Source organism: Canis lupus, chromosome 19 (assembly GCF_048164855.1).
Source record: "Canis lupus baileyi chromosome 19, mCanLup2.hap1, whole genome shotgun sequence".
Classification (NCBI taxonomy): domain Eukaryota; kingdom Metazoa; phylum Chordata; class Mammalia; order Carnivora; family Canidae; genus Canis; species Canis lupus.
In genome coordinates this window covers 18164888-18191714 of record NC_132856.1, presented here as the reverse complement: position 1 = coordinate 18191714, position 26827 = coordinate 18164888, and the positions used below count along the sequence as shown (strand labels likewise).

Sequence of the window (26827 nt, the reverse complement as noted above, 5' to 3'; positions counted from 1 at the left end):
TCATTGAAAGAATGAATAAATTAATGGTATAGGAGTCAGGAATTATGAATTAAAAGTGTAGCATATAAGCGAGAGAAAGAGATTTATATTATGAGGCAGATAGACTGGGATAAAAATAGAAAGCAAAACCTGATGGAAAAAGTAAAGGAGATGAACTGGGAAGGATGTAACTATAAAGCAAGGAGGACAAAGTCATTATATGGGACCTGGTTTGACCTGAACTGAGCACTTAAAGACAGACAGAAATTGAGATTGAGTGTCAGAACCAAATATGGAAATTAGTGTATAGAAACTAAAATTTAGCCTTGAACTGGAGATCCTGGATCTGAGTCAGAGAGGGTCTCCTAATAAGACTCAAATTTGATAGATTCATACTATTTTTCAAAAACTGTATAATGTAATTTATCTGAAACATCTCATTCATTTCTTGCAACATCCCTGGAAAAAGCATTATTTTATGAACTGTCTTTTGAAAAAGGAGAAATTGAAACAGTAAGAGGTTTGAGTAATCTACCTTGGGAATGGGAGAAGTCACTATAGGAACCCAGGTAGTATATTGTGAGCACGTGCTCTTAACCACTGGAAGGGTCCCTGGAGAAAGAAAGGTTTTAGGATTATGGCTTCTCACACTGTGCAATGCAATGGGTAGGTGGAAATGTCCCGATGATACACAAGCCTGCCAGAAAATCAACATTTCCATCAGCAAGTCTCAGCAGGTGTGAAAACAATAGCACCATCTGTGTGAGTTCAGATTCCCAAGGTGTCAGAAGAGATGGCCTTGAACGTTCTTCATTATGAGGCTAGATAGGTATAGTTCTGACTTTGGTCAAGATTGTACATCAGGACATGATGTCATCAAGGCCAGACTGACATTCTGTGGTTGGAGCTGCCTGGGAGGAAAAAAAAAAAAAAATCCCACTAACTCTTTTAAAACATAGTTCAAAGTCAGTTATACCCTTAAACATTTCAGAGAGCATTGGTGCCTAGATTTAAACTGCTGAATTTAATCATTTTGCATTATCCAGCTTTATAACAAAGGTTTATAGGTTTTAACTATTTTAGGGGACAGTCTGGTGACCACAGAAAGAAAATTTCTTTTCAACATGCTATTTGCTTGAGAGGGTTCTAGCCCTCAAGAGGATTATGCTAGGCGCTCATAGACAATAAAATAAAATGAAATAGAGACTCCCAATACTGTTAAGTTATACTCGGTTACTAATAGATGGCTTCATGGTAAAGTGCTGAATTTGGAGTCGCACATTGAATTCTATCACAATGGCTACTAACTGTAAAACAAATGCAGTATGTTTCTTATAATTTCAGACTTCTTGAGCAGCATTCATTGAATTTTCTCAGATTATTTATAACTGGACTCATTGTTTTAAATTTAGAAGTACCCTCCTGAACAAGATATCTGAAAACACTTGAAAATGCAAATAATATCCCTTTATAAAGAGTTTATCTCATGTTTTCTAGATATTCAGATTCACTGATATGTACAGAGTAAGTGCTCGATAACTTGTAACTATGAGGCTTTCTATATCCAACTTTTAAAAAACTGATTTGTGATTTATTTGCTAAGCTGTTGTGTGCTATACTAATAGAATACCTTTGTATTGATGAGTGTGTATCATTGAGGACGCTGAGGAATAAGGCTGAGTTTCTAGGCCTGTTATCTCAAGAAATAACTGTTATTTAAGCTGGAATATCTCTTTATTTCCTTGGACAGTAGAATGAATACAGATATGAAAGGGGAGAATCTTTGCTGATAATTTTTTCAGATCTAAGGATCCTGTGACTTTTTATACATTTATTAGTACACCTGTGGGACACGTTTGAAATAGTGTGGTAGAGTTTGAGATTTACATAGCAGACAAAAAGAAAGTTGCGTAGAAGAGTGTGGCTATTTTATGTATTCATGTATGTATTTACTTGGTTTACTCAGCATTTTATCTTATCTAACTTCTATAGGTAGCATAGTCCCATCTCCTTTGAGAATATTCTCCTGCATTCCACATGATCCTGATAGGGATAGAAAAGCCATTCACTGTAGTGGTAAGAATGCAAGACTCACATCCAGATTTTAATACTTACTATATGACCTGGTGCGTGTTACTTAACTTCACTATGCATCTTTCATCTTAAAAATAGGTTAAATCATATTAGGCCATTGTAAATTAGGACATGTATAGTCTGGGTTCTTTTTAAAAGCAGACCTTAACTAAGGATTGGGATGCAGGGGCACCTGGGTGGCTCAGTGGTTGGGCATCTGCCTTTGACACAGGCCATGATCCCGAGGTCCTGGGATCAAGTTCCCATCAGGCTCTCCGCAGGGAGCCTATGTCTCTGCCTCTTTCTCTGTATCTCTCATGAATAAATACAATCTTTTTTTTTTTTTTTTTTTTAAGGATCGGGATGCAGTTGGTTTGTTCTGTGAAGTGATCCCAAAGGGTTGGGGCTTAGGAAGAATATAACAGTGGAAAGGTAAAAGCTAATCCAAAGTTATGTTATTTAGCTGGTCGCTACTGTCGGATGGAGCCTCCACCCTGCTGCAAGTCCTTTGAGGCCTGTGCAAACTATCCCATTGAAATGTCTACCACAAGATTGAGGGGGAGAATGTTTCTTAAGATGATAATTCCTCTCTTGGCCAACATTTGTGCTGTGCAGTGTTAACTGTTACACACTTATAGGTTTGCATACATGTATCAGAATAGTTTCATAGGAATCTCTCCCAGCTCTGGCACAGAAGCCCAGGGCAGAAATTGGGAGGTTTGTTGTGACACCTAGGCCAGCTACAACCAACCAGGTGAAGTAGAAATGAGGAGTAGGAGATATGACATTGGGAAGACATTGATACAGAATTCAATGAAAGAATGTGTGCAAAATGTCTAGCCCATTGTCTGGGTCATGGTAAGCACTCAGTACATGTTAACTAACAGAGTTGTATACTTTTCTGGGCAGAGGTCTATAAAAATGTTACAGAAAATCATGTCTGTATATTTCTTTCCCTTCTTTTTTTTTTTTTTTTTCTTTCCCTTCTTATAACATGTATACTTTGTGTCTTAGAATCATATGGTCAGATCTCCACTGTACCATGTTCTAGGAACAGTCATGACCATCTTCCACCTCCATTTCTTCCCAGGAACAGGAAGAATTAATTTGCAACTTGACCAATGTCCAAAGAGTCCCCAGACTCGCAAGCATCCAGGAGATGGAAAGGCTAACAAATTCCTGTGGGCTCAAAGATGCCTGAACAGTATATGTAACTAAATAGGATAACTTCACATCCTCAATGCTTGTGCATACAACATACAGAGTGAGCTAAATGAGAGTATCTGTGAGTATGATCTGTTTCTCAAAAAAAGTTTTAGATCTGTTTCAACCCACAAATAAAGCAAGCAGTTTGGGCTGACATTTACACCTACTTATTTTCTTAATTCCCAGTTGCTTCACCTGGAACATTGAACTTTTCCTAATCATTGTGAATAATGAATTAGCAAGCTTAGCTGTAGATCATTCATAGCTTTTTTTTTTTTTAATCCATAATTGAGAAAGTGCCTCCTTTTGTCTTTTTTTCTTTGATGCTTCTTCATAATATTTAAATTTTTATTTCTTATGCTAAAATATTTAGAAGCACATAGATAGTGTTCATCAAGATATGTATCTATTAGTTAAGACCTTTTCAAATCTATCTTTCTTAGAAAAGATAGGGAGATTGGATATATTATCTGAGGAGGTAGGTAGACATAATGAACATAGTATTTTTTAATTAAAAGTAGAAAGGACTGCTGAGAAATGTAAAAATGCAAATGATCATCAACCTTTTTGCTCACAAAAAACGTTCTTGTGGTCAAATGTCATTTTAAATATTTTAAATTTATTTTGAAAATTTTCAGTTATTTGTGCATTCTTCTAGAATATCTGTTTGGTATATATTACATGTGCTTTGCAATATTATCAAAAGCCAAACTATCAGTACGCTTTTTGACAAGATCCTTTTTGGTTAAATAAGATATTTTGACTCCTGTGCATGACCTTAAAAAGCAGCACACTGGCTCAATTTTTAAAAAATCTCAAATATAATGAGATTGGTACCCAGAAGGAGTGTTGAGGGCTGGGGAAAGTGATGGGTAAGGGGAAATTAAGCTTGTCAAGTCATTTTATTAAAGAATGTAGTGAGGGAGAGTTAGCTAGAAGGAGTACTTGGACTTGATTAAAATCCCCTGAAGCATCTGTCAAGGTAGTTCAGATGAACACGTTTGTGGTTCTGCATGCTATTTCACAGAAAATGCTAACGATATCAGGTATGTGCCCCATCATGGATTTACCTTGGCTCCAAACAACACATTTAACTACATCTGTGATAATGAATGGTCACAAATCTAGGCATAAATTTAAGACTTGGGAAGTTTGGGTCTGGTGTTAAGAGTGCCTTACTATAAATAAGGACTGGCTGCCCTTGAGCATTTTTAGAGCATGTGTGAATCTGGTGTTAAAACTAGCAAAATTCATTGCCCGTTTTTGCTTTGCTAGTGGAAAAATTTACAGTATCTCTCTTGGGTCTCTTGAGCTATGTGGGGATACACAAATCTCTTTTTTAGTGAGCACCATACACTGACTTTATTAGTCTTATGGGAACCAGAATCAGCTACATTGACTAGGAGATTTGCTCATTTTAGAAAATTACATGGACTTCTGTATTTAGGATACTCTATATTATCTTAATTGTGACTCTTAACATAGTTATTACTTAATGTACAGCTTTTCTTTGCAATTTTTATCACCTTAACTCTGTTGCTTGAGGTTGAAGATTATAGCAATTAGGACAAGATGATTGACCTTCCCCAGGGTCAGCACGGAGAGCTTGTGCCAACCATGGATTCTATGAGGACAATGGTGATCTAGATTATTTAAGGTAGTAATGACAATAACTAATAGAAATTTAGGAAAATGGTTTGTTGCCTGATTTCTCATTTTATGGAAAGTGGCATTTTCCAATGGATTTTATACACCAACATATTCAACTTATAATTATCTATATTCATTGCATGAATGCTCTAGGCAAAAACCTGGAAAAGAAAATAACTAGAGACATTGCCCTAAAGATGCTCATAGCTTCATATGGGCAAGAGGCAGTTTAAAAACAACTCTATACCCCAAATAAATGCATATATATGTTCATATATGAATTAAATATAAATGTTTACATATTAACTAAAATACCCATAACAACACTATCATGAAGTAAAAACCTGGAAATTATCCACATGTCCATCAACAGTAAAGTGATGGACCATCTCATAGTTGCATGATAGGGTATAATACAGCTATGAGAATGAGTAAGTCACAAGTACATGTAGCAACATGGATGAATGCCATAAACCTAATGTTGAAAGAAAATAGACACAAATGAATTTCTATGATATGATTCTATTTATGAAAAATATAGGCAGACATATTTCTGTGCCATTAGAAGTCAGGAGAGTTACTATGAGAGGCATAGTGACTTAGAAGAGGACCAGAAGGGAACCTCTGCAGTGCTGGCATCATTTTTCTTTGAGCTATATGCTGTGTGTTTAGTTTATGAAAATTCGCACACTGCACATGTATGATGTATGCATTTTTTGCATAGATATTCTTTGAGTTTCCAAATGAGGCAGTGTCATTAAGCAGAAGAAGATGATACCTTTTTGGAAGAAGTCTTCTTAAGAGCCTGGGCTATGTCTATCAGTTGTCATTGCCTTAGTTTTCTTCATAAATCGGGAAGGGTTGGAGGTCTAAAGAGAAAACATTCCTGAAAGAAGTAGTACAAACAAAAGCAAAGAAGTGGAAAAATATGAGGCAACAGTTAGATGAATTTTCAAGTGCTTGAGCAAAGTTGGAAAAGTATAAAGGGGAAAGTACTAAGTTAGGTTTGTGCTAGACCATGAAACAAAAATACTATATGCAAACTTATCATTTTTTCTTTAGGTTTTAGGTGTCTTTGGAAATTTTTGAGCTATGGAATGGCCTAAGTTTGCTTTTGAAGTCTGGAAATGGAGCTTTGGAGAGTGGAGGGACCAAAGGGGCAAAGATCTGACCACTCTTGTGGTGTTAAAAGGGAATTTCCTGCAGATCTGCCCTGGACAACTAGCAGCAGTGGGATGGTGACTGGCACATAGTTGGCACTCAGTATTTACTTAGTGAATACCAACAGAAGCAATACATGAAAGAATAGGATTTTGTATTAGACTGTGTCAATTGGCATTCTTGAGGAATGAGTTTGCTTTTCTGGTGGCTCATCTTTCCAAACAATCTGTTTTCTGTTAGGTAATGCCATTTGAAATCAGATCTGTATCATGTGGTAAACTCCCCCACAATCTCAGGTGACATTTAGATTACTGAATCTTAACTGCTTGAGGTCCACAGTGTATATTGAGCACAATAGTGGGCCAGATGTGTTATCTTTTTGTTAATTCTGTCAAAATGCATCTTGAAGTAAAATATAAACTTCCCTCAGGTGGAATATTGTATCTCTTTCTTGTTAATTGTCCTGCATAGAAAAGCAACAGTGAGTAACTCTGGGTTATTTGGTTTGGAATTGTTTACACTGTAATTCTTAAGTCGTTTTTTTTTTTTTTTTTTTTTCCCTTGAAGGTCACTAATTCCAACATTTTGAGAAAAAACCTCCATGGTGGTAAGTGTTACATTAGTGTTTTCCCTTAGAATTCTAACCACTTATTAGGTTTTGTGTCAATTTTCACGGAAAGGTTTTGTGTCGGTTTGTGTTGAATTACATTGTCAAACTTAGTCTTGATTGTGAATACTGGAAAGAACTTGGGGACATTTGGTGACAATTGATGACGGCCATTTGCATATAAAGAGGGTAGGAGGGATGATACAGCTCCCAAATCCAAGCAGGGATGTGTGGCAGGTGAAACATGGAGACAATTTATCAGAAAAGCTTGTTGGATGAAAAGGGTGTCTGAATCATCTTATTTTTTTCAGCTAGTGTTAGGTGAAGTGAATCTACTAGACAGTTGTCTTCATTTTCTCTTTTCACTACTTGACACAGTTTAATTGTAGAGTAATGAAACAGACAGCAAGCTGATCCATTGTATATCAGTGAACAATTTTAATTCTTATTTGTCTCTACACCCTTCCTACTTCCTTTCTGCTGTTGCAATTCTACTTTCAGTCCACATTTCAGATTCTCATTGTTATCTTTTTATAAAGATTTATTTATTTATTTAAGAATGAGAGTTTTAGGCTGACTCCACACTGAGTATAGAGCCCTGGCCCTGGGCTTTATCTCAACACCCTAAGATCAGTACCTGAGCTAAAATCAAGAGTCGGACGCTACACCAACTGCACCACCCAGGTGCCCATTAATATTATCTTTAAAATTTTTTAATTTATATTATGTCATATCTCCATTCAAAAAGTTTGATGGGACATTTTGGCTTCTGCATTTTGGATCAACACTCATTGAGACAAAGAGAAAAATCTATTCTTGTAGGTGTGCTCAGAAGTAATATGACCCTAAAACAATTTTAGCATAGTTTTGTTTTGCTTGGCTGATTATATATTGAACTATGTCAAGGTCTTCAGTGACAGTAATGAGTTAATTAGCTCTGGAACATGTTCTGGAGTTCATTGTAAGTAAATATTGTTCAAATTTCAATTCTGATTTAGGAATATTTATCCGAGGTTGCCAAATGTTTTTCTAAATAGTCCTGTTATTCTTTTTTTTTTTAATGTGGCAGAGAAAAAAGAACCTTTGAATTTAAATTTACATATATGAGAGCTGAAAAATGTACTCACTGCCCAAGGAAATATATTCAGAATTTATAAAGGGAACATAGTGATTAGAAGAAATAACGGGTTTAGTGCAGGTTAATTACGAAAGGGATCAGGCAACTTTACCTTCATAAATCATATCCATTTCTCAAATTTGACTATTATGTGCCAACATGCTATACTTTTAACGGAAATTCTTGTAACATTTTAAACTTTTAGCACACATACCTCATACAGTCCATAAACCTGTAAACATGGAACTATTTAATGTTCCATTTAATGTTCCAATAATGTTCCATTATTTAAAATTTTAAAATGACAAACAAATAAATCTGAAATACTGTTTTGCTAGGTTTTTTTGCTAGTTTTTTATTGTCGTATAGAACTGAGACACAACTATAGGAGATGATATATGCCACCTATGAATTGGGATGTGGAATCAAAGATTGTTCTTAGAATTTTCACTAATGTTTCTAATATATGATTTTTTAATAAAAATAGTAGAAACCAAATTCATGTTTTTCATCTTTCAAGGTGAATTTTGCTCTTTCTGTTGACATTGATCTTTTCTTTGCAAAGTGACAGACAAAATCATTTGTAGGTCATGGTTTCTTTCCTAAGATATGATTATAACAAGATAAGCAATGCAAATCCAGTGTTTCTTGTTTTCTTTACCTTTTCAAAAATTTTCTTTTGCTTCCACAGATTCACTTTCTTACACTCCATCTAAAAATATTTTTTGTTTAAGAAGGAAAAAAGTGCCTTGTGGCAATTTGCATAATATGTTAATGCAGATATGCATCTAGACATCTGGATGGCATTTTAATATCTCATTCTCATTCAAGGAACTAGACCTTACACAGATGGTAGAGACAATTTTAAGAGCATTGTTGTAAACAAATAAGGCAGCCAGGAAACCAAACACACTCCAAGTTAGGCTTTGCCGCCAAAGAAGCTTTTTAGCGAGATGTTTTGACTACAAGATTGTACAGCCCTTATCAGTCTCTGACAAAAGGAGAGGTACCAGTAGGCAGTTTTCCTATGCAAAGGAAATAGGAAAAAATCCACACACCAGCATGCATTTTCAGTTTTGAATATTTGAAAGACTAAATGTATTTTTTACACTTGTACAGAATATGAGTGCATATATATACATATACATATGTTAACATAATACATATATGTACACATATGTAGATTTTAATAAAGTGGGCATATATGATTTAATAAGAAGTCATCTTTTTCTTCCTTCTCTCCCTAGAGAGACTTTCGGTCCAATTTTTGGCTTTTAAAAGGACAGGACTCTGGAATCACACTGCTTATGCTTAAACATTGAGTTTAAATTCACAGTTTACTAGCTTGGTTATTTGAGCAAGTCACTTAGTCTCTTGTTGCATATATTTTGTCATCTGGGATAATAATGGCCCCTGTTTCATAGTGTCAATAAGAGAATTCAATGTATGAAATCATAGCATATGCCCATACATGGCAAGCATTCAATAAATGTTAACAGTTATTATCATTGTTTTAATTAATTATTTTTTAAAAAATATTTTATTTATTTATTTGAGAGAGAGAGAGAGAGAGATAGCACATGGGAGGGAGAAGGAGAGAGAATCTGGAGCAGACTTTGAGCTGAACCCAGAGCTCCATGCAGGGCCTGATCCCACAACCTCAAGATCATAACCTGAGCAAAAACCAAGGTCAGACACTTAACTGACTAAGCCACCCAGGTTCCCCTTAATTTTTTAAAATTATACTGTGTTTTTTAATCCTTCTTTTTTCCTTTCCTTCCTTTTCCTTTCCCCTTCCCCTTCCTTTCTCTTTCTCTGTCTTTATTTCTCTTCCTTTCTTTTCTTTTCTTTCCTTCCTTCCTTCCTTTCATTTTTGGCCATCTTTAATACAAAAGCATTTGAATTGTTCTCTTACAAGAATAGGTTTCTGGGTCTCCTGGGGGGTGTGAGAAGACTAGGCTCTGGAATCAGACAGATTGTGTTACACATGAGTCTTTCTCTTACTAAATGGACTGTCCTTAAAACTGTGCAGTAAGTTTCATTATATAATAGGAGGGGATAATTTCTAATTCATGGACTTGTTGCCCATGTGAAAATGTATATAAAGTAAAATGCTTTTAGGGAAATTTATGCAGGTCACACGCTTTGTTACTGAAATTTGCATGGATACTGCTATCTAAGGAAAAGAACACTCAGCCAACATTTCTCCTTACTTTAGTGCTCTGGTAATCACTGATTAATTTGGATTAATTTGAGCCTATTTAGATTTGAGACTGAGTAGTTTGTGAGTCTAGGTTTAGCTTTTAAAATAATAAAGATTCAGTTGAGGGACTATGTATTTGTCATGTTTGCCCTTGGTTATGACAAAAGAAGTAATAGCTTTTCAGTAGAGAGAATCGGAAAAGGATAGAGATAGAGACATGAAAGCCCATCTAGAAGAGAGAGAAGACACTCAGGGTGAAATTGAGATAAGATAAAATAGAGAGTGTATATGATAGATTTCTTTCACTGGTAACTTAAGTACCCTGATTAAGATAACAATCAATTTGCTTTTCACTATTAGATCATCTCTGGGACTCATGAACTAGTCTATCTTGTCTACAGAACACAAATGAACATTTGCAGATTCCATACTTTAAATACACTATGAAGACCACATCTACTATGAACTTTAGACATATATTGACAGCACCACGCAAGGGAGAGAACAGACATGGCAAATTTTTGGTATGTCTGCTGGCACTACCTTATGTTACACCCTTGAAGGACATTACTAATCAATCAAAACTTCTCCCATTGAATACAGATGCAGTCTTAGAATGCTTTTCATTGAATAACTTTGGCAAAACAGGGATCCCTGGGTGGCGCAGCGGTTTGGCGCCTGCCTTTGGCCCAGGGCGCGATCCTGGAGACCCGGGATCGAATCCCACATCAGGCTCCCGGTGCATGGAGCCTGCTTCTCCCTCTGCCTGTGTCTCTGCCTCTCTCTCTCTCTCTGTGACTATCATAAATAAATAAAAATTAAAAATATTAAACTTTGGCAAAACATTCCATTGGGTTACATTTAGAGTGGGAAATGTTATCACAAATAGGTCAAAAAAAATGGTTTAGAACTAATCCCAGGAAAAGCATTCTAAGTGGGAGTTACCTTCCATGTCATATGTGGGGCAAGTTTAGTGTCTTAAAGGAAATCAGAAAGGATAGACGTAAAAGATGAACAATATATTACATGATTCGTATCTTAAAGAGACAAAATGAATCCTGAGTGATAAAGCAAGTATATCAAAACAAAACAAAACAAAATAGTACTTATACTACTAAGGGCCAAATAAACAGAATGGGTATTAAAATCAATAGGAGGTCATATGCCCTGAGGATTGAGGAGATTGGCCAGTGCTAATAAAAAAGAGGAGATGAGAAGGGTTTGTTTGAACACCAATAATCAAGACAAGTTTTCTGAAATGGACATTCATGTCAGAGAACAATGGGAGGTAGAATTGACAGGGCATGCAGGAAACAAGTTGTGGAAGGCCTTGAATGACACACCAAGAAATGAGTTCATTTGTAGGCAAAGGAGAACATTTGGAGATTTTGAATAGGCGATTGTAAATGTCAGAACTGAGAAGGATCTTAAGAGATCAGTTGGCCTAACCCTCTACATATGAGGGCTTTTACTTATTTGATAATAGCAGCTGATTATTTATTTTCAGAAGATTAGATGCCTTTCTAATATAGCTGATTATATATGTCCAGCTTTAAAAAAAAATGGAGGGAATTTTCCACAGTAAAGGGGGAGATAAGATGACTTCGGCCATGCTCTCAAGGACACTGATTAGAGTCCATATGCTTTTCTTAGTTTTTTATAGTCTATTGCATGCACAGCATCAGTTTCCACTTAGAGAAGGGTTTGTTAATTTCAGCACTATTGATATTTTGGACCAGATAATTCATTATTAGGTGGGAGGAATCCAAGGCATTGTATGATGTTTAGCAGCTTCCTGGCCTCTATCACTGGATGCCAGTAGCACCCCATTTTCCTCATTGTGACAACCGGAATTTTCCCCCAGACATTATCAAATGTCTTCTGTGGGTTAAAATCATCCCTGGTTGAGAACCACTAGTTTAGAGGATGGGCTTCTGTTTATAATTTCAAAAGAGGGGGATCCCTGGGTGGCGCAGTGGTTTGGCACCTGCCTTTGGCCCAGGGCACAATCCTGGAGACCCGGGATCGAATCCCACATCGGGCTCCCGGTGCATGGAGCCTGCTTCTCCCTCTGCCTATGTCTCTGCCTCTCTCTCTCTCTCTGTGTGTGTGACTATCATAAATAAATAAAAATTAAAAAAAAGAGAAATAAGTTACTTAGAGTTCAAAATACAATCTTTACATGTAATCAATCAGGCAGTGATTTTCAGGATACATTAAAGGAAGTAGAGATGGGAGACAATGAGTATGCAGGGATGACCATGTTAATGTAGTCATGAATCGAGGAGATTATTAACTAGAACTGTGAACCTGGGAATAATGGGAATAAGAAATAGAGGTGCTAACAGGAGGAAGGAGTAGCAGCAGCAGTAGTAATAACTATAGAAGCAGCATTTATTGTGCACTCATATTACTCCTCAAAAGAACCCTTTCACACCATTGCTACTATCATTATTCACATTTTACAGATGAGGAAACTGAGGTTTAGTGGCTTCCCAAGGTAGAATCAAGACTCCACCCTGCGCTTGTCTTACTTCAACACTCTATTACGGTCACTCCTCAAACAGTGAGGCTTTGTGTTGCAAATAGTCAATAGGAAAAGGCCCTCAGAATGGTTACACTCTCTGTTAAATTATGCCATTATTACCTGAATCCACTCACTTTATTTAAGTAAGGAAACACAAATGACTCCCCTTAAGAATAGAATAGGCTGGTTCAAGGCTCAGAGCCCCATCTAGAGGAGTTGCATACTGCCACAGCATGCTAATTCATCAAGAGACAGCATCCACAACATATAATGTGCCCACTTTCCATGGGCATATTTTGCATGTCTTTTCATTAAAAATTCATTACAAAGATAAGAGTTTGATTATCATATAACAAATAAAGCCAAATTATGGCATAAAGGAAGTTTAAAAAATGTAGACAGAAGTAGTTATAAGATTTTAGGCATTATAAAATCTATTTCTTACTGTTAGCATTGTAAAAAGTTTTGTGCTATCTTAAAGACTTTTTATAGATATTATTTTATGCCCCTAACTCGGTTTCACAATTTGAATGTGTTCATGAATATAGCAAACTTCCATTTTGCTCTGAAACTAATTAGCTTTTTTGTGGACCCCCCCAAGCTGGTCACATCTTTCCTTTTATTTGGAGATTAACAACAACAACAACAAAAAACTTTTTGTTTATTTGTCAAACACAGAAACAACTACATTAAGACCATGTGGGAGAAATATAAGGAGAAAAACTCCAGAAACCACCTTTTGGAGCTGGTTGTAAAATATCTGGATGGAATCATAATGATGGAAAAATACAGATGCCTATTTTGAAATCAGCAAATAAATTATGCTTATGATAAAATTCCGATTTTCTCACGTTAGAGTTTTACTATATATGTCCATTGAAGCATGAGTCTAAGAATAGATCAAAAACAGGGTTCAAATATGAACCCTGATTATTCAGTTCTTCTTAGTTTTAGTTTCTCCACTTGTGAAATGGGAATAAATTATAAACCTCACAGACTGTTAAAAGAGAAGTGAGATAATGTATTTAAAATGTTTACACAAGGTCTAGCATAAAGCATATCAAACATGGTCACTTTCCTATAGAAACAGAACCATTTACTAACCTCTGCAGTTGCCATAATGGGAGGGTAGCAGAACTGGACATAAAAGGCTGATGTTATTTCAGTTCAATATTCAATATTTATGGAAATAACCATTATTTCAGCTTTTCTGGGCGTGGCAGTTTTTCTCTCCCAAACACCTTTTTAGGTGGTCTTTATTTAACCACTAATGAGTCAGTAACCTCCCTTCTATTGCAAAATTCAGCCTATGTTATCAGGAAAGGATATATGCTTATGTACATAAGAAGTTTAGGCATGGGACACCTCAATTTGCAATCATAAATGGGCTGAGTGAATGCTATCACATTCTAGCATTGCCATTGAGATCCTGGGTTAACTCTACATTCTAGAGCCTAAATTTGTGTTCTTTGAAACTTCCCTAGGCAAATATATTTCAAATGCACTTTCTATTTTTATTATTAGTCTCCCAAATTTTAATTATGCATAGTATAAATAATAAGAATAACACAGCATGAGACAAAGTGCAGTATTTATGCATATTCCTTGTGAAAAACCAAACTGAAAGGTTATGAATAGAGTTGACACCCATTTAAAAAATTGAATCTGTCTGGTTTAGTTAAAGCTATTACTGAGGGAAGAAATCATGCTCACTTATATTTCTGGTATGTTTTGTTTCTAATAGGAAAAAACACATACACCAAAAACATGCTACATTTGTCATTCTCTTTCTGTGTAGATGAGGCTAGCATGCCTCTCTATTTTTTAAATTTTTTTTTTTTGAAAATGCCAGTGAACACTTTGCAGAAGTGTACGCTGTATTAGCAATTAGATTTCGTCAAATGGCAGGTGGTTATGAATTTTGTTTCCAAAAAGGAGACCTGAGGGATACTCCATATTAAAGGCTTTATTCCCTTTTGGTAGAAACATGCAAATCATTTGCTTTTGCTAAAAAACATCTATGAAACATTTCTTCACTTATTATTTCCCTTGGGAGCAACAGTTCCCTATTATTCATAATTGTAAATGCGATTGACATTTTGAAGTTTATGTTCATGGGGATAAGATATTTTTGGGCATTTTTGGGATATGAAGCCCAGGAAAATCTAGTTTTTCTTTGTAATCCATATGTATCTACCATATGTTAATTGGGCTAACTTAGATGACCATTTCAGATTGGCTTTATTATTCATGTTTCTAGGGAACAAAGAAGGTTGGAAAGTGAATTTAACAAGCAGAACAATGGACTCTTCATTGAAATTATGGAGAATAAAGACATATGCATGAAGCAACAATTTGTGAAGTAAAGTGTCATTAAATGGAATCTGTTGCCATTGTAAAGTAAAAAATGTTTGAAACAAGGAAGGTCTGTACTTTCAGTTAAAATGGCAATAAAAAGACGACAGGAAAGCAGGACACTCCAGGCTAGGCTAGCTGCTTCTGTGATGTCCCAATCTTTATTTATCTGCTGGAGAGTCAGTCAGTGATAGCACTGATATACCACACCTGAAACACTGGAAGAGCACCTTTGAATCTACTCCAGTCTATCATGTGATGCAAGTACCAGGACATCTGGTCTTCCTAGTAAAGCTCCATAAAAATCTCACCAGGGAAAAAGGAATCCTCTATATGTGGAGTAGAGATGTGAATCAGACAACTGCTAAACTGCATGACTTATCTGCCTCTAAATAATTGGTTAACTTAAGCCACCTGTATTTATAAGCCCGGAGGTGTTCCGTGCCACTACACATTCTCCACTACTAACAACTGCCTGGAGTTGCCAAAAGAGTAATTGCACCATGGTGAGACACTGCTGTTTGAGCTCTGCCAAAGTAAGGGATAAAAAATGAAGAATATCAATGAAAAGTAAGTGAGGACTGCATTATAATATAAATTCTATCTCGGAGTTTGTTCTGACCAGCAGAATTGGCATATAACAGATGATGGGCTGACGCTACTTTCAATGCTTACTTCCCCAACCTCATTTTTTCTCAGACCCCAAAACACAAACCCCCCGGCAAATAGACACACAGCTGTATGTGCTTGGCAACTAGCTACCCATTTCATTGTTCAGTGCTTCTGGAAGGGCATCGGATGCAGTTCTAGCCTGGAAGCATTCGGAAAACTAATCCTGTTCCTGATATCTTTGTTTCTTCCTGATTGACAGTTAAAGGTGACTTTCCCTCATACAGTCCTGCCTGCCGTTAGCAATTTTCCAAAATTAAATACCATATTTTTGTATTTGATAGGCACAGCTGTGTCTTACCAAGGGCAAACCCACCTGCACAGCACTCTGTGTTCATTTATATACTGAGAACTTTATTTAGAACCCAGTTTTAGTGTGGAAAAAAAAGTCAAATTGTGAGAACCAATTTTGAGAGCAGTGAATTCTTGAATTCCACATTGAGTTGTGAAAAGGGCAAATTCATTTGCTTCTAATAGAAGTAATATAGGCCTAGTCAAAATCTTTGCAGTGAGGCAAATGGGATGGCCATCTACCTGCGTGAACTATGTATGTATTAGTTTCTGCATCTAGTTTTAAAAACTCCACAGTGTTCTACACTTGATAAATACAAGTGGAAAGTAGCAAGTTTAAGTTTAGAGATTGGTGTGAAAGTATTACCTCTGGTGTTTGGCCAGATGTCTCCATTTCTAAAAGTCTCCATTATATTGACTGCCAGTTGTACTGTCTGAGTAGTTGAATGTTCATAGTCATTTGGGGCTCAAAGAATTCTCTAATTTGGGATTCAGGGAGGTGGACTATATGAACCATTCCAATTAAAATAGCATCTCTCCAGGCAAAATTAATTTGATACTTGAGGTAACATTGGTTAACTCTTGATATTTATGAGAATCTGCCATTTTCCAAAGTGTCACTCAAGGGGCATTTCCTAGTCTCAAGGTGTTTTTTTAAGAACAGAGATTCTGTAATAATTACATCTGAGTCATAATTCATATTAGCATTTCAAGGCTGTGAGAAATCCTGCAGTATGGAAAATTGTTTCTCAAAGTTCATTGACCTTATGCATTAGCTATCATCTTTCTTTTGCCCCTCCAGGTTTATTTTTCCACCTCTGTATTCATGGAGCTACCCTGGATGGGTTATAACATTGGGTTTCCCTTCTACTGACTTGTAGTATTGCAGTAGTGCTGAGCACCCTCTGGAGAAAGGAGGGAGGGAGAAGGGTTTGAGGGAAGTGAAGTCAAGATTATTATTTCTCTGGCTTCCTTCTTACATCCTGTATCCTTCCATCAAAGATCATACTTCCTGCCACGTGGGCCTCTCCACAGAGCTGTCCCTCCAGGTTCTGTAAACTCTTTTCTCCCTGCACCCTTTCATTCATATCCTGGTAACACACTGCCTTTTGGGTACTGGCACCCCTTCTGATTTTGCTACAAGTTGCCCACACCTTTAAAAGAGTTTCTGCTTTTAGACTCTTCTTAGATGACTAATTTTGAGTATGTCTTCTGAGTGATACACATTATATTCTCTTTACCTCTTTACCTTGCTGCTTCATGCATGATATTTTGATGGAAATAAAAATTGCAACATTTAAAGTGAGGAAAATTATTGTGGTGTCAAAGTATCTAGAACATTATCGATTAATATATAGCTAACAATAATTAGATACTCTCCCTGTGTAGACATATTCTCTGGCAGTAAAATCAGATACTTCTTAATTTTATCTGCGTTTATTTCACCATTGTCACCTTTCCTTTTGCTCTTTTAATTTTTTTATTTGAATATAGTTGGCACACAGCACTGTTGTTCTTAATGGATTTTATTGTTATCCAAGAGTGATAACAATTTAGATAGTCAAACATCAGTAAGCCATGCCATTTATCTATTTAGTCAATAAATATTTATTAAGCTTATATTTTTGTGTGTCTAGCATTGTATTAGGTGCTTGAAAAACAAAATGCAGAGAAAAATTAACATGATCGTGGCTCATCCCAAAACAATCTGTATTCCCACCACCACAGTAATAATAGCATACCAATATCAATACTGAACTTACTAATAGTTAACATTTACATAGCTCTAAATGCAATGTAGCATTTATGTAGTATGTTTTTCCTGTATTAACTCATTTAGTTTTTCCAGCAACCCTATTTTAAAAAGTATTAATATTATCCCTATTTTACAATAAAGAAAATTGTGGCAAAGGCAGATTAAATGACTCTGTTTAAGTTTACACTGCAAATTAATGCTGACAGAGCTGGATTTTGAGTCCATGCAGTCTGAGTGCAGGGGAGGCATAGCTGATGAATGAAGAGAGGGCAATAGGAGGCCTTAACTAAATTGAGATCCAAAGGATGAAAAGATGAAGGGAAAAGAGTGTTCCAAAACAGAAGAACTTGTGCACATGCCCTTAAAAACCTAAAAATAGAACTACTGTATGACTTAGCAAACCTACTTGTGGATACTGATATAAAAGAATTGAGGTTAGGATCTTGAAAAGATATTAGTATTCCCATGTTCTTTGCAGCACTATTCACAATAGCCAAGATGTGGGAACAACAAAATGTTCCAGATCAATGCATAAAGAAAATTAGACATATACATACAACGGAATACAATTCTGCAATATGTGACAACCTGAATGAGACTGGAGGATGTTATGTTAATGAATGTGAAATAAGCCATTTCAGAAAGACAAATACTGCATGATTCCACTTGTATGAGGTATCTGAAATCATCACATTCATTGAATCAAAGAGCAGAATGGTGGTTACCAAGGACTGGGGGGAGAGAGAATGAGGAGTTACTAATCAACAGACAAAGTTTTATTCAAGCAATATAAATACGCTCTATAAATCCACTGTATGACACAGTACCTATGGTCAACAGTAATGTACATTTTTAAAAATTTAAGAGGTTAGAGCCCATGTTCAGTGTTCTTGCTACAATAAAACACAGTTTAAAAAATTGGCACAGCACTGTATCATCCAGAGAAGAAGCTACACAGTGAGGACAGTCAAAATGGAATTGTTAGGTAGTTGTCTATACAAAGATGTCAGTCATTGACTTACTGGCCCTATATGTAGCAGTGGCCATAATATGTGTTGGGAAATGATCACAGACCCTCAATTTAAAACCTTGGTTGTCAACCTTCTTGTATAATCAATACATTTTTAAAAAACTGGATAATTTGATGGCACTCTTGAAGGAAGAACTAAAGTAAAAATAAAGTAAGTTTCTGAATATTTAAAAACTACTTTGGCAATTATTGAAAAATTTGTTTGTGATTTTTGAAAAGCTAAAGAACTCTTTACTGTCCTGACCATATTTTCTTGAACAAGTCGTGATGCAAATTTCTTACAGTGTCTAGTATACAAGATATCTTTCTTTAACACTAGTGTGCCTTTATATTAAGCCTTATCGCTTCCTTGCAGCAACTTACTCCCAGCCCGGCTGAATGAGCAATGCTCTACCAGAGAGCACACTGTAAGAGTGTGTTGTCTCAAACGTAGCAAAAATTGGTTTTCATATGGTGTCAGGTAGAAAGCACTTTTGAAAACTGTTTCTTGCTTTCCTGACAATACTGAAAAGCAGAGTAAACTAAGTGTTCCACACTTCCAGGTTCAGAAAAATGCCCACTGTTGTGCCAGTCAGCGACTGCAGAGCTTGCTAGGAAAAGGTACTGAAAAAGTATCACTTCTGGAAGCCCAAGTCTCTGGGCATTTAGAGGTAGAGGAAAGGCCGAGAATTCCATAATCTTACCTCTGTCCATGCTAAGGGGACAGAAAAGGATTCGAACTGTCTCCTACCCCTCCCTTTCACATATGGCTACAGAACATGAAAAAAGGTGTAGGAAAGAGGCTAAAGTGTCAGAGGAAATCCCAAAGCAGCCTGTGTTCCCTCAGGTTGCCATGGCAAAGACACTAGAGTTTTCTCAAGAGTGAACCTTATTCTACAGAAGTTAGCTGGGACTTAACCATCTTCTTAGTACTCGTCAAGGACTCTGATAAAGGGGAGCCTAGCAACAAGAGTATGGAAGGTAGATCGCTTTGGGGGCCAGGAGTTTGGGACAGAGTGGTATTGGGGACTTTGAAACAAAAGTGTGAAATTTTAGTAATTGGATTGCATCACAGAAACAATCACGCCAGGCTGGATTTTCCACCAAAATCGAATGAAAAGAAAATTATGAGTGCTCTAGGCAGATGGAGATAGAGGACTGCTCTAGACCTAGAATGCTATATTCATATTTACCCTAATAGCAAGATACATGTTGTTTGCACATATCTGTGTTGATATTTCTTTTTTTTAATGATTTTATTTATTTATTCATGAAAGACACACACACACACACACAGAGAGAGAGAGAGAGAGAGAGAGAGAGAGAGAGAGAGAGAAGCAGGCTTCATGCAGGGAGCTTGATGTGGGATTCAATCCCAGGACTCAAAGGATCATGCCCTGGGCCAAAGGCAGACGCTAAACCGCTGAGCCACCCAGGGATCCCCTGTGCTGATATTTCTACCTGAACATTGGCTACCTTATCTAAGGTCAAAATTTGGGAGCCCATTTGTAAAATGACTTAGTGTAATGTACTGTTGATGATCATTTAAGAGCTGCTGGTCTATGGTCTTCTGGGAGGAAAAAAGAATATTGCTTATCTGTGTAAAACTCAATGTAAGAAATTTCCCTCAGACATGAATACTAAAACAACTGCCCTCCACCCTAAGAAACAGGGTGCTGAGCTGCTAGGAAGTTTCAGTCTTGGCTTGCTTTATACTGGCTCACAGCTACTGTTATACTTAGCATAGTTGCCTTTTTAAAATTGCGACAACTTTTTCATATTTTGTGGGTTTTTTTTTATCTCGATTTTGTGTTCTCTTTCTTCCTATCAATTTTATCAGACCAAAATCTTTTTTAGAAGTGTTGATGTTAGGGGGCCTGAGAGGCTGAGTCGGTTAAGTGACTGCCTTCGGCTCAGGTCATGATTCCAGAGTCTTGGAATCGAGCCTGGCATTGGGCTCTCTCCTCAGGGGGGAGTCTGCTTCTCCCTCTCTCTCTGACAGCTGCTTTGCCTACTTGTGCTCTCTCTATCTCTGTCAAATAAATAAATAAAATCTTAAGAAAAAAGAAGTGTTGATATCTAAATAAAATTAATTATGTTTGTTAGATATATTGCATTTTTTCTTGATTTGTTCATTTCTTCTATGATACATGCAATTTGGAAATAGATCTATGTAGGTAAAAGTTACACATTTATAGATATTGATTATGCAGTTATATAGTATATATATACATATATGAAACTTTAATCATATATATGATTATATACACACACGGGACTTTTAGTAAATTCTTTTTAAACTTTTATTTTTAAATGTGAGTGAAAAGAGCTGGTGTGATGGTATCTGAATCTGTTGTCCCAATTATAATCTCACAACTTTGAGCTCCCAACACAGTTGGAAATACCATTTATCTGCAGAATTCTTCTGCTGGTGTTTTGCTCCTAGGGAAGCAGAGAAAATAAAGAGCTGACTGCCTTTAATGTTTCAGCTTTTTACGTCCATCATAGTGTTCTGCTTTTAGCAAACACCCCCACACATTAAAAGTTTGCTTCATATTTAACCTTAGGAATTTCCTTCGGTAAGCTGGTCCTAAAAACTTGCCCCAGCATTATACAAATGCTGTTGAAACATCTATTTGTGCTTTTCTTTTCTCTCTTTTTTTCTATTTCAACTGAAAGTATACTTACCCTAAAGTGCACATTTGCAATAGGCATATATTACTAATGGCAGAAATAAATTTCAATGCAAATTCATATTGTTCTTGTACATAGTGAAGTAACAGCTTTTTGGAAATCATGTGCACAGGCTCTCCAGGACATCTCTGATCTATTATTGATTTCATGCATTGTGAGACTTTTATTTTTGTGTCCCCCACCCCTTGCTTTTAGGTGAAATTTTTTAGCCTCTTAGTATTATCCTTGCTCTTTGGATCGCCCAGGAATTTGTCTAAGACCCCTCCAGAGAAGATGACATACTAATATGTGACTGTGTAATTGAATTTTTGACATATGCAAAAATAGTTGTAAAGTCGGTAAGAGAGAAAGTACTGTAAATAGATATTTAAAAGAAGGGAACAGATGGCCTCTTTGTGAAGATGTTCAGATAAAGCCGAAAAATCACAAACAGATGGTTTATATGTATGGGGTAGGTTGATGAGGGAACCTGAAGCTCGTGGGGCGGAATGGACAGAGCTCCAACATTTCCTAAAAAACTGGAGTTTGGATTGTCAGATGAAAGCGTTATAGACCACATGAAAACACAGGCAAGCTATTAAAAATGTGGCACACTCCATTTCATCTTCCTGGAAACCTCCATTTGCATTTCCTTGTTCCAACAGTAAATATATACCTAACACTAAACTGTTGAGGAGGAACATTTTAAATGTGAGGATGATAGGGCAGATAAAATACAAATATTGCAAAGTGTACACAACTAAATTAATGCTGACTTAAGTTTAATTCCTTTTCAATATTGGCTTAGCCTTGTTTATTTACTTTATAAATAAAATCTTAAGAACATTCAAAATATAGCAGCTCATTTTCACACATATACCTATTTCTAGTTGTGGAGAATATATAGAGTTTTTAAGAGAATAAATAGTCCATGAGCTCTCAGGCAGCACTTTCCATGTGAGATGGTTCTTATAACAAAAAGGCAGACAAACTTGTGTTTTTGTTTTGTTTCATTTTTTTAAAATAATTACACAAGCAATCCTTGAATCATATAGCTGAAAAAATGTAGAATTGTGTAGATTTAAAAGTAATCCCTCACCCCCCATAGTTCTCTTCGTCTGATTTTAAATCTGTACTGATCTTTAGTAGTAACCACTGTTACCATTTTAATACCTATTTTCTTCTATCGTTTTATAAGAATATGAATGTGTGTGTATATATATATGTGTGTGTGTGTTCAAATTCACATATATGGATTTTATTTAAACCTTTATTCAATCATTTCTGTTCATAGGCTCCCCCTCCCCTACTCCCCCCCCCCCCGTTAATAACATCTTAGATTTTTACACAGAAATCCAACTCATTTTGATGAAGGATCACATACTATTGCATAGAATCAAAATACCACCATCTATTTGAGGAGTATTTGGCATATTTCTGTTTTAAGCAGTCTACTACCAATATGCTTCATTGAACAAATATGAACAGATGTATTTATAATCATGTGTGGAAAAATGAAAGAATTGTTAGGTGAATACCAAAATCCAGAACCATTAAAATTTTTTTGAGAGATGGTACCAAATTGCATTTAACAAATTACATTTCCCTCAAGATTATGTGAGGGCACCATAACTCAATTCCTTATCAAAAGCAATTGAGATAGTGATTCTAACTTAGTTTTACAAGTATTAGTTTGTAAAATACCTATAGAATTATTGTTTAACACCTAACTATAATTTGAGCTGTTAGAAAAATTTTCTCCTCACATCTGAGCTGAAATTTCCCTTTAACACTGATCCGTCCATCCTGGTTCTACTGTTAGGAATCACAGAGAAAATGTTTCTGATCTATTATAGTAACATATTCACATCTTAGAGACAACCATGATGTCTCTCTGAAATGTTGTCTTCTGTCAACTAAGTGTCTGTACCTAGTTCCTTAAATCATTTCTAATTAGATTCGTTTTTGATCATTTCACTCATTCTCCTCTGTATGTATTCTGATATAACATACGAAAATAATATTCAGAAACAAAGACTAGTCACATGGGAAAAAACAAGTAGTTTACAGAGTCCTACATGAAGAACAGCTTTGATATTACCTGTGTTTTATAGCCTTATACTTACTCATAAAAGGAATTTGAATAATATGGAACAAATTTTATGGAGTCGCATTTCTTTTTTTCTTGAGAACTGATCTATATATTCATGCATGTTCCTTGTACAATTTGGGCAAGAAGATTGATAGGGCTATGCTCTATCTACTCCTCCAATATATCCCCCTGGAAACTTGCTCTATTAGTTATACATGTTGATTAAGATCACCAAGTTTTATTCCAATTCTACTTTACTTGACCTTTGCAGATACTTTCTTTCTTCCTATCCGTCCTTTTTGGCTTCTTCCAGGCTTCTGCTATTTCATTCTCATTTTTTTTTCTATTAAGCTCCGTACTCTTCATGGTCTTTATCATGACAATCCACTATAATTAATTTCTCTGGGTTCTAAAAGAGAGCATATTTATCTTGTTTCATTTAGGTGTGCTTTGTCCCTGAGTAACACAACCTTTGAAAAGATATATTGGCTGATTTATTTGAAAATGATATTCATAACTCTTTGCAGCAAATATGCCTGATTCTAATTTTTAAAACGCTCTTATTTCAGAAGATTCCAATTATATTTTAAAACAAATTTAGGCTCAACAGACATTTTAAGGAGCATCTGTTTTGAGTCAGACATACTACTAGGAACCTTTACTATGATTGTTTTGTTAGCAAAACTTATTAAGTACATGGAAGTGAAACTTTGAAATGTGAGCCACTTTTTATATCAGAGGAAGAAGAAACAACTCCTATTTTAGGTCTAAATCTATAAAAAAGAATACCAGTATTTTATGTGTGCGTGTTTTCCAATTTCAAACCACTGAGATATATTAGCTCAAGTGATACCACAATATGGTGGAATATAATAGTTTCATTTTTAAAGAAGAGAAAATTGAGTTTGTTACAAATGCTGATGTTCTTACCACTATTCCACAGTTACCTTGGCTAGGTCTGTAGTGTTTTTCTTTCTCTCTGGCTTCCAACAGGGTGCCAAATTATTTCTTAGTTTTAATTGCCTTACTCCAGGAGTCTCCATAATCAAAACAGGCAGCAATTCTTTCTTAGTTATTGGTCTGCATAGTAGGTTCATATTATTTTTAAAATGAATATATTTTACTCAGGTTTCCAACTGTTTTGTGTTTGTGTGTGTGTATGTGTGTGTGTGTGTTTTCCAGTGAGTGAGGAAAGAAGGCATGCATGCCATTTTTGCTCAACATAATCCTATATTTCCATGAAGTCGGCTTATTTTCACTGTTTACTTTGTTTACCATACATTCTATAAGTCTTTATTAAATGAATGAATATAGGAACTCTGTGGTATTTAAGTCACTGTGAACATGGTCCCTAATTGGCCTATGTGTCTATTTGCAGCATCTCAATCTCCAGTATTTTGATAGCACTTACATAAATATTCACTTCACCGTAGCAACTTACTTTTTTTTTTGCAACTTACTTTTTGAATAAATATTGTGATTTAAAACTTTGTACATTGGGAAAAATGAATATACTTAAATAGCAACCATTTTATTTCTTCTGATATATCTTTGTCTATGTTGATATAGACCATATACGTATAAATTCTAATAGCGACATACTTTTACACTCCTCTGGGAAACTATCTTTTGCTTGAAACTTTTGCACTTGTTGAAATTCATAGTTGATTGAACTAAGTTTTGCATTTCCATTATAAAGAGTGATACATAACTTTTCCTCTTTACATACTTGTAGTTCCATAGGTGTACAGTTGTTATTCATATAACAGCAAACTTGTCTGTGACTAAAGTATGTTTTTTACAAATTTTCAACAGTGATACTCTCATTCAAGCTTTTAGGACAAGATAGTTTGTATCCTTAATACCTTACCACTCCCCCTTATACTTGTAATTTTTTAAATGCTTTCAAAAACTGGAAACTTTGTGAAAGGTCTAAAGGCACTTGTTGATTTTTTTTTTTTTTTTCTGATACCACTTGTGAATGGTGCTGTGGCCATTTTCAAACAGCTGAGCCTCCCACTCATTTAGCATATTTGTTGTCATTTTTTCCCTTAATTATAGTTTCTACATTGGGAGAAGTTTTTTTTCTTCTGATACCTTCATTAACCCCAAGTTGAGTCATTCTTTTTTTTTTTTAAGGTCTATCAGTTTATTTTGCATGAATTAGATACATAGTTAATTTAGCCATTTCCCAATTTGCTCTCCTAATACACAATATTCATAGTAGAGTATTTTTTGTGCTGATCTTATTAACCATATATTATTAGGTAATCGAGTCTTCTTGAAGTATATAATATAAACAATAAGATCAATATAAGACTATATTTATATACTTATATATATATATGAGATCAATATAAGACTATAGTCATGTATATATGTAAGATCAATATAAGACTATATAAATATATAAAATCATTTTCTTACATTGAAAAAATGCTGTGGTAGCAACAGCTTTTGAGGTGTGATTTTGCTAAATTTGTGGTCTTAAATGATTCTTCTAATCATGAAAAGAACATGTGAGTGGAAATGCAAACGTCATCTATTCTTTTAATAGAGTTCCCAGTCTTCTATAACTTTGGGAAAACTCTCCATTAATTATTGGCTTTCTAATTCCCCTTCAAAGTAACAATATAGTAGGCTATTATAATTTTCTCCCTAAGATTGGTTCATATCACCTCTTTTTTTTTTTTTTTGTCATATCACCTCCTAAACCAAAATGGATTTTGAGATTTTGTCTTCCTTTCCGTGTGAACTGGTCTAAGAGAAATAATTGCCAACAGTATCGCTAAAAAAGCTATGACAGTGATTTTAAGCAAAATATCCCACTTACTACAACGGGTCTTTGCTCTTGGTCACACCAAATGTTCATTTGGAGTAATGTTTCTCCCCACTCAGCCAAATATTTTGGTATCCTCTATAGATACCTCAATTTCAATATGGCCAAAAAAGTCTCTCCAAATCTCTCTCTTTCCCAAACTGTTTTCCCTCCATTATTTTTAATTTTGTTACTATATCTGTATCCACTATTTCCAGCTTAAAACGAGTTACCATTGACTGTTTCTGTTACTCATTCCCACAAATCTTTTTGAGTCTACTTTCAAATACTTCTCAAATCTTATCTCTTCTCTCTTTGCCCTTTTTTTTTTTTTTAAGATTTTATTTATTTATTCATGAGAGACACAGAGAGAGACTGAGAGAGGCAGAGACACAGGCAGAGGGAGAAGCAGGCTCCATGCAGGGAGCACCACGTGGGACTCGATCCCGGGTCTCCAGGATCACGCCCTGGGCTGAAGGTGGCGCTAAACCGCTGAGCCACCCGGGCTGCCCTCTCTTTGCCCTTAGTAAATGCTTTCTTTTCGGTAACTTTTATCTTTTACCTGGACTATATCTGATCATCCTGACTTATCTCCCCATCCTCTGTTCTTCCTTAACCTTACATCCCTGGATATTTCATTC

At 35.7% G+C, this 26827-nt stretch overlaps 1 long non-coding RNA gene across 1 annotated transcript; it reads right to left on the bottom strand.

Moving 5' to 3' along the window:
* Positions 1-437: 437 nt before the first annotated feature.
* LOC140611279 (uncharacterized) lies at positions 438-26827 on the bottom strand. The gene is made up of 5 exons (XR_012012560.1): positions 26749-26827; positions 25796-25868; positions 23632-23777; positions 5687-5794; positions 438-890 (listed from the first exon to the last, which is right to left on the bottom strand). It is a non-coding gene; the product is annotated as an uncharacterized lncRNA (long non-coding RNA).